Raw genomic sequence first — 11,636 nt, 5'->3', positions numbered from 1 at the left:
CTCTAAGATCAATGTTGGAATAACAATGATCCATGAATTCTATGCAAATCTGTGAATGATAGATAAGCAAAAGAAAGATGGACAATGATTCCATACTTTTTGCACCATAGTCCAAAGGAAGACTCTCTATTTTCATCTTGGCAAGGTCAGAGAGATCTTTAAGTTACCTTAATAAAGGGATGATCCATAATCCAAAGTTGGATCAAATTCTAGAAGACATATGTCTGCCTGGAACTCAGTAGATTAATAACACAAAAGGAAATCCAAACCAACTGAGAAGAATAGATCTCAAACCAGTTGCTAGGGGTTGGCTGGATTTCATTAGGCATTCCATACTCCCTACTAGCAACTACTTTGAAGTTACCATCAGAAGGGCTATGATGATTCACTGCATCATGATGGGGAATGAGGTGGAAGTCTACCAACTGATCCCCTTTGAGCTGTGCAAGGTTGCAAACAAGATGTCAACTCAAGCCAGATTGGCTTATCCAAACCTTATCTTTTGCTTGTGTAAAGAGGCTGGAGTCATGATTAACAGAGACTCCTTTATCCCAGTAGAAAGCCCAATCACCAAGCAAGTGATAGAAAGCTCCAAAATACTAGATGATCATCTCAAAAGGAAGACACATGAGCCTCTTCAGATACAAGAGATCCCTCCAATTGAATATTGGACCCATTTAGAAGCATCTGTTGCACAATTACAAACCACCTTGGATCAATTAAGAGAGGAGTAAAAAGACCAGACTAGCATGCTTTGCAAACTAGTCAAGGAACAAGAAAAGCAGGGGCGTGAACTAGAAGAACTGAAGCGTCAGAAATTATTTCCTGAAGAGCCTCACATCAACCATGATTAAGGTGGTTGAGTTTTACCTCCCTATTCCTGTGCCTATTCTAATTCTTATTTCTTATGTTTAAATTTACATGATCACTAGTAGCATTTAAGTCTTTATTTAAGTTTCTGTCTTTTAATTTAAGAATTGCATGAGCATTATTAGGATTTAAGTTTCTATTTTCCTTTTTCCAATAAGGTATAAAATGTTTCTTTTATCATCTCATTGAACTTGAATAAAATTTTGATTTTTTTAGAAGCAGTAAAGGTGCATAGATTTCAAGTTATATATTAAGAATAGTTCAATTATTTGATGTGGTGGCATTGCTTTTATTTTCTGAATGCATGAATGAACAGTGCATATTTGATGTTGAAGTTAAGAATGTTGGCTCTTGAAAAAATGATGAAAAGGAGAAGTATTATTGGTAACCTGAAAAATCTAAAAATTGATTCTTGAAGCAAGAAAAAGCAGCAAAAAGAAAGAGAAAAAGAAAGAAACATGCGAAAAAAAGGGGGCAGAAAAAGAAAGAAAAAGAAAAAGCCAATAGCTCTTTAAACTAAAAGGCAAGAGAAAGGATCTAAGGCTTTGAGCATCAACGGTTAGGAGGGCCAAAAAGAAACAAAATCTTGACCTAAACAGTTTAATTGAGCTGCCTCCGCTAACTATATGCTTGTGGTCTCAAGGTGTCAAGTGAAAAGTTTGAGACTAAGCAGTTAAAGTCGTGATCCAAAGTAAAGAGTGTGCTTAAGAGCTCTGGACACCACTGGCTGGGGACTCTAGCAAAGCTAAATCACAATCCAAAAGTGTTCACCCAGTTAAATGTCTGTGGCGTTTATGTATCCTGTGGTAATACTGGAAAACAAAGCGCTTAGAGTTACAGCCAAGACTCAAAAGAAGTTGTGTTCAAGAATAAAAAAGAACTAAACTAGGAGAATCAATAATATCATTTGGATTCTGAGTTCTGAAAGATGCCAATTATTCTAAACATCAAGGGAAAGTGAGATGCCAAAACTATTTAGAAGCAAAAAGCTACTAGTCCCGCTCATCTAATTGAAACTGAGCTTCATTGAGAACTCTGAGATTTCTTGTATCCTTCTATTTCTTTTTAATCCTACTTGTTTTTGGTTGCTTGGGGACAAGCAACAGTTTATGTTTGGTGTTCTGATGAGCAAATATTTTATACGCTTTTTGGCATCATTTTCATATAGTTTTTATTATGTTTTGTTTAAGTTTTATTATATTTTCATAATTTTTAGTGCAAAATTCACACTTTGGATTCTACTTTGAGTTTTTGTGTTTTATGATGATTTTAGGTATTTTCTGGCTGAAATTGAGGAGTTTTGGCAAAGTCTGATTCAGAGCCTAAGAAAGGACTGTATATGTTGTTAGCATCTGACCTATATGCACTTGAAGGAGCATTTCTGGAGCTACAGAAGTCCAAATGGCACGCTCTTAATGGCTCTGGAAAGCTAACATCCAGGACTTTCAAGAAATATATAATAGTTCATACTTTACTTTAGAAATAAAGGCTCAAAATTGGCATTCAATGCCAGCCACCAGCCCTATTCCTGGCGTCCAACGCCCAAAGGGGAGTAGCTGGTGTCCAACGCCCATTCTAGAGTCCAAAGCTGGCGTTGGATGCCTAAAAGGGAGTACTAGCTCATGGATTTTACTCAAGTTCAGCCCAAACACTCACCAAGTGGGCCTCAGAAGTGGATTTTTGCACTACAAGACTAGTTTATCTTATTTCTGTAATTCTTAGTTAGCAATTAGTATATATAGACAAGAGTTCACCCTTGTTAGGATCTCTTGCCCACTTTACACATTTCACTTTTATTCTATCTACATCATTAGTCACTAACCTCCTAAGGTTAAGGTTAGGAGCTCTGCTGATTCTTATGGATTAATAATATCACTATTCTATTTCAACCTATACTTGATTCTATTCTAAGATGTATATTCGTTCTTCATCCTAATGAATTGGGAGTGTAACTTGACCGTCCTCCCTATTCACATGGGTTCTTGCAACTCCTTGACGGGATAGTACTAAACTACAAGCTTGATTATACATATCTTAGACGGCTAATCCACGGCTTCGTTGGGTACTTGGAGACATCAGTGCAGTCGAGGTGCGGGGCGATTAGGGCCTTTGTTGTATAGGCTAGAACCAAAGGAGAAGCGTTCTCTGATCTGGAAGATCCGACCTTGTCTATGGCGTTTTGAGTAGGATAACCAAGGGAATGGATTGCTAGAGCTTCACCATCTTCAGATTGGAAGACCTCTGACCTAGCGTTTGTTATGAAGCAGAGGAGATTAATGACCGTTGACCCGGCGTTAATCATTTATAGCCTGCCATTGAATGAATCAATCAGATGTTGGAGTAGATAATGAGAAAAGTTGATCCAGAAGGAAGAAGCATCTCCAAAGCCTCAACCGTTCTCATACCATTGATTTCACACCTATCTAGTAACGTTTTATTTATTTATTCTGTTTTATGCATTTTTCGTGACAAACTCTATTTTCTATCTGTCTGACTAAGATCTGCAAGATAGCCATTTTTGCTCAAACTAACAATCTCCGTGGGATCGATATTCACTTACCTGAGGTATTACTTGGATGACCCGGTGCACTTGTCAGTCTATCTATGCAAATACTGCAGAGCCAGTTCACGCACCATCAGGTACACCGCCTTTCTAGAGGTCAGGTACTTGACATGCTTTGAAAATTTGAACGTTTCCAAACTTTAAATGAGAGGCTAATTTTGCACGGCAGTTCTCTTGAATTACGCGCACGTCATTAAGAGGGGTTAAGGGGTCACTATGTCCCTTGTCTCTTATAAAAGTGCTTTGGCTCTCCCTCTTATTCTTTTCTTTATTTCTTGAAAAAAGTCTTTTGCTTTTCTCTTTCATAAAGACCTTTCCACTTCTCTTTATTCTTGCTTTCCAATTGCTTCTTGATTCCAAGATTTCTCCATCTTGGACTAGCTAAAGGATTTTGCTTTGCTATCGTGGAGAGGAAAGTTCGTGGCTTTGCCATTTGATGTGCCCTTTTCTTCTTCGAACTTTCACCAAGGTTGGTGCTTCTATTTATATTATCAGTAGCTTCGTGTTTCTATTTGTCTTGCCATTATTCTGAATGGTCTTAGTAATGTTGATTGATGGGTTGTTGTTGATACTTGGATTTGATGATGATTTTTGCTGTTTCTTTTTGAAAATTTTCTTTGTTTGTTTGACTGCTGCTTCCTTGCCTAAAAACTCCCTTTTGAAAGTTGATTGACATTACCGTTTGGTTATTTTGGAGATTTTGGATTTTCTGAACTGTAGAACTAAAACTGTAACCATGTTTTTTGTTGATTGTATTCGTATTGCCCCCAATGGTGTCGTTACCATGTGATGTTATCATTTCTGTTACATAGGAGAGACACCATTCAGTGCGCTTTGTAGAAAAAAATTTTGAAAATGGCTTTCTTTATTTTTACTTGTTTTTGACTGACTTCTTTTAGACAACGTCCGAGTTGTTGGACTAACGATCTCTTTATTTTGCATTTGAGGTATAGCCTTTATGTCGCGTTCTGTTGTTCTTAACATGTTGACTAAAGTTTCCCCTAACTTTTTAACTTTGGTAGATACTTCTGTCTTTTCTTGTGTTCCAGTAATGGATAAGGAGTTTTGTGATGCTTTTCATAGGCACCATAAGATTTGTGAGAATAGAGAGGACAAGAAAAATTATGAATTGGTAGTGCCTGACCCTGAGAAGAGAATTTGTTTGTCTCCTTTAGATAACTTAGAACGCCCTTTTTTCTACACCTATGATTGTTTTTTCTCTAAATTAGGCATTTCACTCCCTTTTGCCAAATTTGAGTCGAATATTCTTTAGGCTAGCAACTTTGCCCTACCCCAATTATACCAGCACTCTTGGGCTTTTCTAAAAATTTTCCAGCTCCTCTACCGAGAACTTGATGTCCGACCTTCCATTACAGTCTTCTTTTATTTGTTTGTGTTGACTAAACATGGGACGTTGAAGGGAAAGGCTTCTTGGTTTTCCTTTCAAGTCATTCAGGGTAGAAAAGTTTTTTCCATTTTTGATAAGTCTTTCCACGACTTCAAGTGCTTTTTTAAGGTCCGATCTGTAGTGGGTGTCCGACCTTTCTATCTAGACGAGAACGATGAACCTTCCTTTTTCCTGTACTGGAAAGAGGAGTCGGTGATAGCTAAATATATTGTAGATAAGTTAGATGAAATCTAAAAATGTTTTATGAACTTGTTGCAAGAGTGCTAGGGCCAGGCTCCTCATTTAGACACAAAAAAGTTCTTAGGGAACCCGAGTCCATTGTAGCATCTTTCCTGCTAGGTCCGCCTTTTGTAGTATATGTTTCATTGGTTGATTAGTATGGACTTTTATGGTATGAGCCTGGAAATAAGGTCGAAGCCTTCGAGATGTGAGGATAAGGGCATAAGCAAACTTTTCTATCTTTTGATAGTTCAACTCTGCCCCCTATAAAACTTTGTTGATAAAGTAGATAAGTTACTGCCCCTTTTTATTCTCTCAAATCAAGGCTGAAGTTATAGCTCGGCTTGCTACTGCTAACCATAACAGGAGCTCTTTTCCCAACACAAGTGGGGTAAGTATGGGGGTTGTCCCAGAAATGCTTTGAAATCCTGAAAGACTTGCTCGCATTTTGGTGTCCATTCAAATTGTTTCCCTTTTCTAAGAATTGAGTACAGAGGTAGTGCTTTCAGGACTGGTCTTGCTAGGAATCTGGAGTTTAATTGCAATTATCTAGAACAAACAGTAACCACTGGATTACAAAGTATCCATTGCTGGGAATTCAAATTTGATCGCCTTCTATACTTCACAAGCAGTAGCCACTATTCTTGAACAACTTGGAGTCGGGCCTTCTTTTCACATTATTACGGATACGAAAATAATGGGAAAATACCCCTCTTTTTTCTTCTAATCTAATCCTTTTCTCTTCATTGTATTTAATAAAAGTAATAGAATTATTCAGGTATCATTCCCCCCAAAATAACGTTCTCTTTCAGACCTTTCAACCAATCGAGACGACCTTGGAGAGAAGCTTTTGCTAATCCTTTAGTAGTATCTACTATTCTGATATTCAAATTTGATATAGATGAAATTGATCTTTTTTAGAGCTGCCAACCTTCCATTTAATTGTTCAACCTCTGTAAGACAGGTCGGGTTTTTTCATGTTGATTATGGCTTGACATTTGTCCAGGTTCGCTTCTATGCCTCTTTGAGTTAGCATGAAACCTAAGAATTTTTCTGTCTTTACTGTAAAGGTACATTTTGAAGGATTTAACCTCATGTCATGCTTCCTTATCATAGAGAACACCTCGGAGAAGTCGAACAGTAGTGTCGAGTTCTCCTTGGTTTTGACGAGCATGTCGTCTACATATACCTCCATAAGCTTTCCTAGGTGGGAAGAGAATACATTATTCATGAGTCATTGGTACGAAGATCCGGCGTTCTTTAACCCAAAAGGCATTATTATGTAGCAATATTTAGCTTTTGGAGTTATGAATGAGGTCTTTTCTTGACCCGGTTTGTACAAAGAAATTTGGTTATAACCCGAGTAAGCGTCCATGAAGGACAAATACCGATAGCCTGAGGCTGAGTCAACCAGAGCGTCAATACTAGGGAGAGGATATGGATCCTTGGGGTAAGCCTTTATTGAGGTCAGTATAATCGACACATATTCTCTATTTTCTGTTTTATTTTTTCACCAAAATGACGTTAGCTAGCCACAGTGGATACTTCACCTCCCTTATGAATCCTGCTCCAGCAAGGCTTGTACTTATTCTTTCATGACCTGTGTCCTTTCTGGTCCAAGCTTCCGGCACTTTTGTTGGATAGGTCAGAAGCCTGGGTATACTACAAGGCTATAAGACATCAGGTCGGGATTTATGTCAGGCATGTCAGAGACTTTCCAGGAAAAGAGGTCAAAATGTCTTAGTAGATCAATGAGTTGTTTCTTGAGTCCTTCCTCTAAGTTAGCTCCTATTTTTTTTTTCTCGGGGTTGTCTCCAATTTGCACTTCTTCTAATTTGCCTTCAGGTTAGGGATGTAGTTCTTCTTGAGTTTGGACTCCACCAAACTCAATGGTATTGACCTCTTTTTTCCCAAGACTTCCTTTTAGATTGAGACTTTCATTGTAGCCCATACGTGCTAGCTTCTGATCTTCCTTGATGGCGGCGATTTTTTCTACCGTGGGACACTTCATATAGAGATGGGGTGTGGAAACAACAGCTGCAAGTCGGTTCAAGATGGTCCGACTTATTAGGGCATTGTATGCCGAGGCTACATCAATCACGATATAGTTAATGTTCAATGTCTTTGACCTTGTGCACCTACCAAAGGTAGTATAGAGGGAGATGTACCCGAGAGGTTAGACCAGAGCATCTCCCAGTCCAAAGAGGTTATCTAGGTAGGCTTTAGATCCTTTTTCTCTAATCTAAGCTTGTCAAAAATGGACTTAAATAGTATATCGGCCGAGCTTCCTGATGAGCGGATAATTTATACGCTTTTTGGCATTGTTTTTAGGTAGTTTTTAGTAGGATCTAGATACTTTTAAGGATGTTTTTATTAGTTTTTATGCAAAATTCACATTTCTGGACTTTACTATGAGTTTGTGTGTTTTTCTATGATTTCAGGTATTTTCTGGCTGAAATTGAAGGACCAGAGCAAAAATCTGATTCAGGCTAAAAAAGGACTGCTGATGCTGTTGGATTCTGACCTCCTTGCACTCGAAATGGATTTTCTAAAGCTACAGAACTCCAAATGGCACACTCTCAACTGCGTTAGAAAGTAGACATCCAGGTCTTTCCAGCAATATATAATAGTTTATACATTATTTGAGTTTAGACGACGCAAACTGGTGTTCAACGCCAGTTCCATGCTGTATTCTGGAGTAAAACTCCAGAAACACGTCACAAACCAGAGTTAAACGCCAAACAGACGTTACAACTTGGCGTTTAACCCCAAGAGAAGCTTCTACACGTGTAAAGCTCAAGCTCAGCCCAAGCACACACCAAAGTGGGCCCCGGAAGTGGATTTCTGCACTAAGATTTATTTTTGTAAACCCTAGTAGCTAGTTTAGTATAAATAGGACTTTTTACTATTGTATTTTCATCTTTAGTCTCAGTTTTAATCTATTGTTCATCTTAGGAGACTATTGATCACATTTTGGGGGGCTGGCCTCTCGGCCATGCCTGGACCTTTATCACTTATGTATTTTCAACGGTGGAGTTTCTACACACCATAAATTAAGGTGTGGAGCTCTGCTGTACCTTGAGAATTAATGCAATTATTATTGTTCTTCTATTCAATTCAAGCTTATTCTTATTCTAAGATATTCGCTACACTTCACTCTGATGGATGTGATGATCCGTGACACTCATCATCATCCGTCCTTATGAATGCGTGCCTGACAACCACTCCCGTTCTACCTTAGATCGAGCGCGTATCTTTTAGCCTCCATTCCGAAAGATCGGAGTCTTCGTGGTATAAGTTAGAATTATTGGCGGCCATTCTTGAGAATCCAGAAAGTCTAAACCTTGTCTGTGGTATTCCGAGTAGGATTCAGGGATCGAATGATTGTGACGAGCTTCAAACTCGCAATTGTTAGGCGTAGTGACAGACGCAAAAGAATCAATGGATTCTATTCCGACATGATCAAGAACCGACAGATAATTAGACGTGCTGTGACAGAGCATTTGGACCATTTTCATTGAGAGGATGGGAAGTAGTCATTGACAACAGTGACGCCCTACATACAGCTTGCCATGGAAAGGAGTAAGAATGATTGGATGAAAGCAGTAGGAAAGCAGAGATTCAAAAGGGATAAAGCATCTCCATACACTTATCTGAAATTCCTACCAATGAATTACATAAGTATCTCTATCTTTATTTTACGTTTTATTTATATTTTAAATTATCAAACTCCATAACCATTTATTATCTGCCTAACTGAGATTTACAAGATGACCATAGCTTGCTTCATACCAACGATCTCCGTGGGATCGACCCTTACTCACGTAAGGTATTACTTGGACGACCCAGTGCACTTGCTGGTTAGTTGTGTGAAGTTGTGACAAAGTGTGATTCACGTTTGAGAACTCCAAGTCTATTGGCGCCATTGTTGATGATCACAATTTCGTGCACCAAGTTTTTGACGCCGTTGCCGGGGATTGTTTGAGTTTGGACAACTGACGGTTCATCTTGTTGCTCAGATTAGGTAATTTTCTTTTCAAAAATTTTTAAAAATATTTCAAAAAAATATTTTCTCTGTTTTCGTTTTTCCAAAAATTAATTTTCGAAAAATCCAAAAAAATATTTATTAAAAATCATAAAATCAAAAATATTCTTTGTGTTTCTTGTTTGAGTCTTGAGTTAATTTTTAAGTTTGGTGTCAATTGCATGTTTTTAAAAATTTATGCATTTTTCGAAAACTCATGCATGGTGTTCTTCATGATCTTCAAATTGTTCTTGATAAGTCTTCTTGTTTGATCTTCATATTTTCTTGTTTTGTGTTTTTTGTTATTTTTCATATGCATTTTTGCATTCATAGTGTCTAAGCATTGAAAATTTCTAAGTTTGGTGTCTTGCATATTTTTCTTTTCTTGAAAATTTTCAAAACTAAGTCTTGATGTTCATCTTGATCTTCAAAGTGTTCTTGGTGTTCATCTTGACATTCATAGTGTTCTTGCATGCATCATGTGTTTTGATTCATAATTTTCATGTTGTGAGTCATTTTTGTGTTTTTCTCTCTCATCGTTAAAAATTTAAAAATAAAAAAATATATGTTCCTTGTTGTACTCATAAATTTTGAAATCTTTGGGTTGACTTAGTCAAAAAATTTTAAAATAAGTTGTTTCTTGTTAGTCAAGTCAAGATTTCAATTTTAAAAAAAATCTTATCTTTTCAAAATCTTTTTCAAAATCAAATCTTTTTCATTTTTCTTTTATGATTTTCGAAAATATTTTTTTCAAAAATTGATTTTCAAAATCTTTTTCTTAATTTTATTTCAAAATTTCAAAAACTTTGCTAACAATTAATGTGATTGATTCAAAAATTTGAAGTTTGTTACTTTCTTGTTAAGAAAGGTTCAATCTTTAAATTTTAGGATCATATCTTTTAGTTTCTTGTTAGTCAAGTAATCAATTTTAATTTTAAAAATCAAATCTTTTTAATTTCCTTTTCATATCTTTTTCAATAATATCTTTTTCAAAATCTTTTCTAACTTCTTATCTTTTCAAAATTGATTTTCAAATCTTTTTCAACTAACTAATTGACTTTTTGTTTGTTTGTTTCTTATCTTTTTCAAAACCATCTAACTACTTTTCTCTTTCTAATTTTCGAAAATCACCTCTCTCTTTTTCAAAATCTTTATAATTAACTAATTGTTTCAAATTTTAATTTTTATTCCTTTTCTTAATTTTCGAATTTTAACTTTAATTTAAAATAAAAACAAAAATATTTTCCTTTTCTTCTTAATTATTTTCGAAAACTCCTCTCTCTCATCTTCTTCTATTTATTTATTTATCTACTAACACTTCTCTTCATCTCAAAAATTTGAACCCTCTTCTCTCTTCTGTGTTCGAATTTTTCTTCTCTTTCCTCTATTCTTTTCTTCTTCTACTCACATAAAGGAATCTCTATACTGTGACATAGAGGATTCCTCTTCTTTCTTTGTTTTCTTCTCTTTCATATGAGCAGGAATAAGGAAAAAGGCATTCTTGTTGAAGCTGATCCTGAACCAGAAAGGACCTTGAAGAGGAAGCTAAGAGCAGCTAAAGCACAGTACTTTGAAGAGGACCCAACTGAAATTCTCGAACAGGAAAAGGAGATGGCAGCCAAAAATAATAACAACAATAATGCAAGGAAGATGCTTGGTGACTTTACTGCACCAAATTCCAACTTATATGGAAGAAGCATCTCAATCCCTGCCATTAGAGCAAATAACTTTGAGCTAAAGTCTCAATTAGTTTCTCTGATGTAACAGAATTGCAAGTTTCATGGACTTCCATCAGAAGATCCTTTTCAGTTCTTAACTAAATTCTTACAGATCTGTGATACTGTTAAGACCAATGGGGTTGATCCCGAGGTCTACAAGCTTATGATTTTTCCTTTTGCTATAAGAGACAGAGCTAGAGTATAGTTGGACTCTCAACCTAAAGATAGCTTGAACTCTTGGGATAAGCTGGTCATGGCCTTCTTGGCCAAGTTCTTTCCTCCTCAAAAGCTGAGTAAGATTAGAGTGGATGTTCAAACTTTCAGACAGAAAGAAGGTGAATCCCTCTATGAAGCTTGGGAAAGATACAAGCAACTGACTAAAAAATGTCCTTCTGACATGCTTTCAGAATGGACCATCCTGGATATATTCTATGATGGTCTGTCTGAATTGTCTAAGATGTCATTGGACCACTCTGCAGGTGGATCCATTCACCTAAAGAAAATTCCTGCAGAAGCTCAGGAATTCATTGACATGGTTGCAAATAACCAATTCATGTACACATCTGAGAGGAATCCTGTGAGTAATGGGACGCCTCAGAAGAGGGGAGTTCTTGAAATTGATGCTCTGAATGCCATATTGGCTCAGAATAAAATGTTGACTCAGCAAGTCAACATGATTTCTCAGAGTCTGAATGGATGGCAAAATGCATCCAACAGTACTAAAGAGGCATCTTCTGAAGAAGAAGCTTATGATCATGAGAACCCTGCAATGGCAGAGGTGAATTACATGGGTGAACCTTACGGGAACACCTATAATTCCTCATGGAGAACTCA

The 11,636-nt window shown here is 36.8% G+C and overlaps 1 non-coding gene across 1 annotated transcript; it reads right to left on the bottom strand.

The window, feature by feature from the left end:
• Window positions 1-11,097: 11,097 nt before the first annotated feature.
• LOC127747986 (small nucleolar RNA R71) lies at window positions 11,098-11,204 on the bottom strand. Its single transcript, XR_008009929.1, has one exon. It is a non-coding gene; the product is annotated as a small nucleolar RNA R71 (small nucleolar RNA).
• Between the last annotated feature and the right edge of the window lie 432 nt (window positions 11,205-11,636).

The sequence above is a fragment of the Arachis duranensis genome, chromosome 5 (genome assembly GCF_000817695.3).
Source record: "Arachis duranensis cultivar V14167 chromosome 5, aradu.V14167.gnm2.J7QH, whole genome shotgun sequence".
NCBI lineage: Eukaryota > Viridiplantae > Streptophyta > Magnoliopsida > Fabales > Fabaceae > Arachis > Arachis duranensis.
Note: the sequence above shows the minus strand (reverse complement) of the source record. Positions and strands in the feature narration are given on the sequence as shown.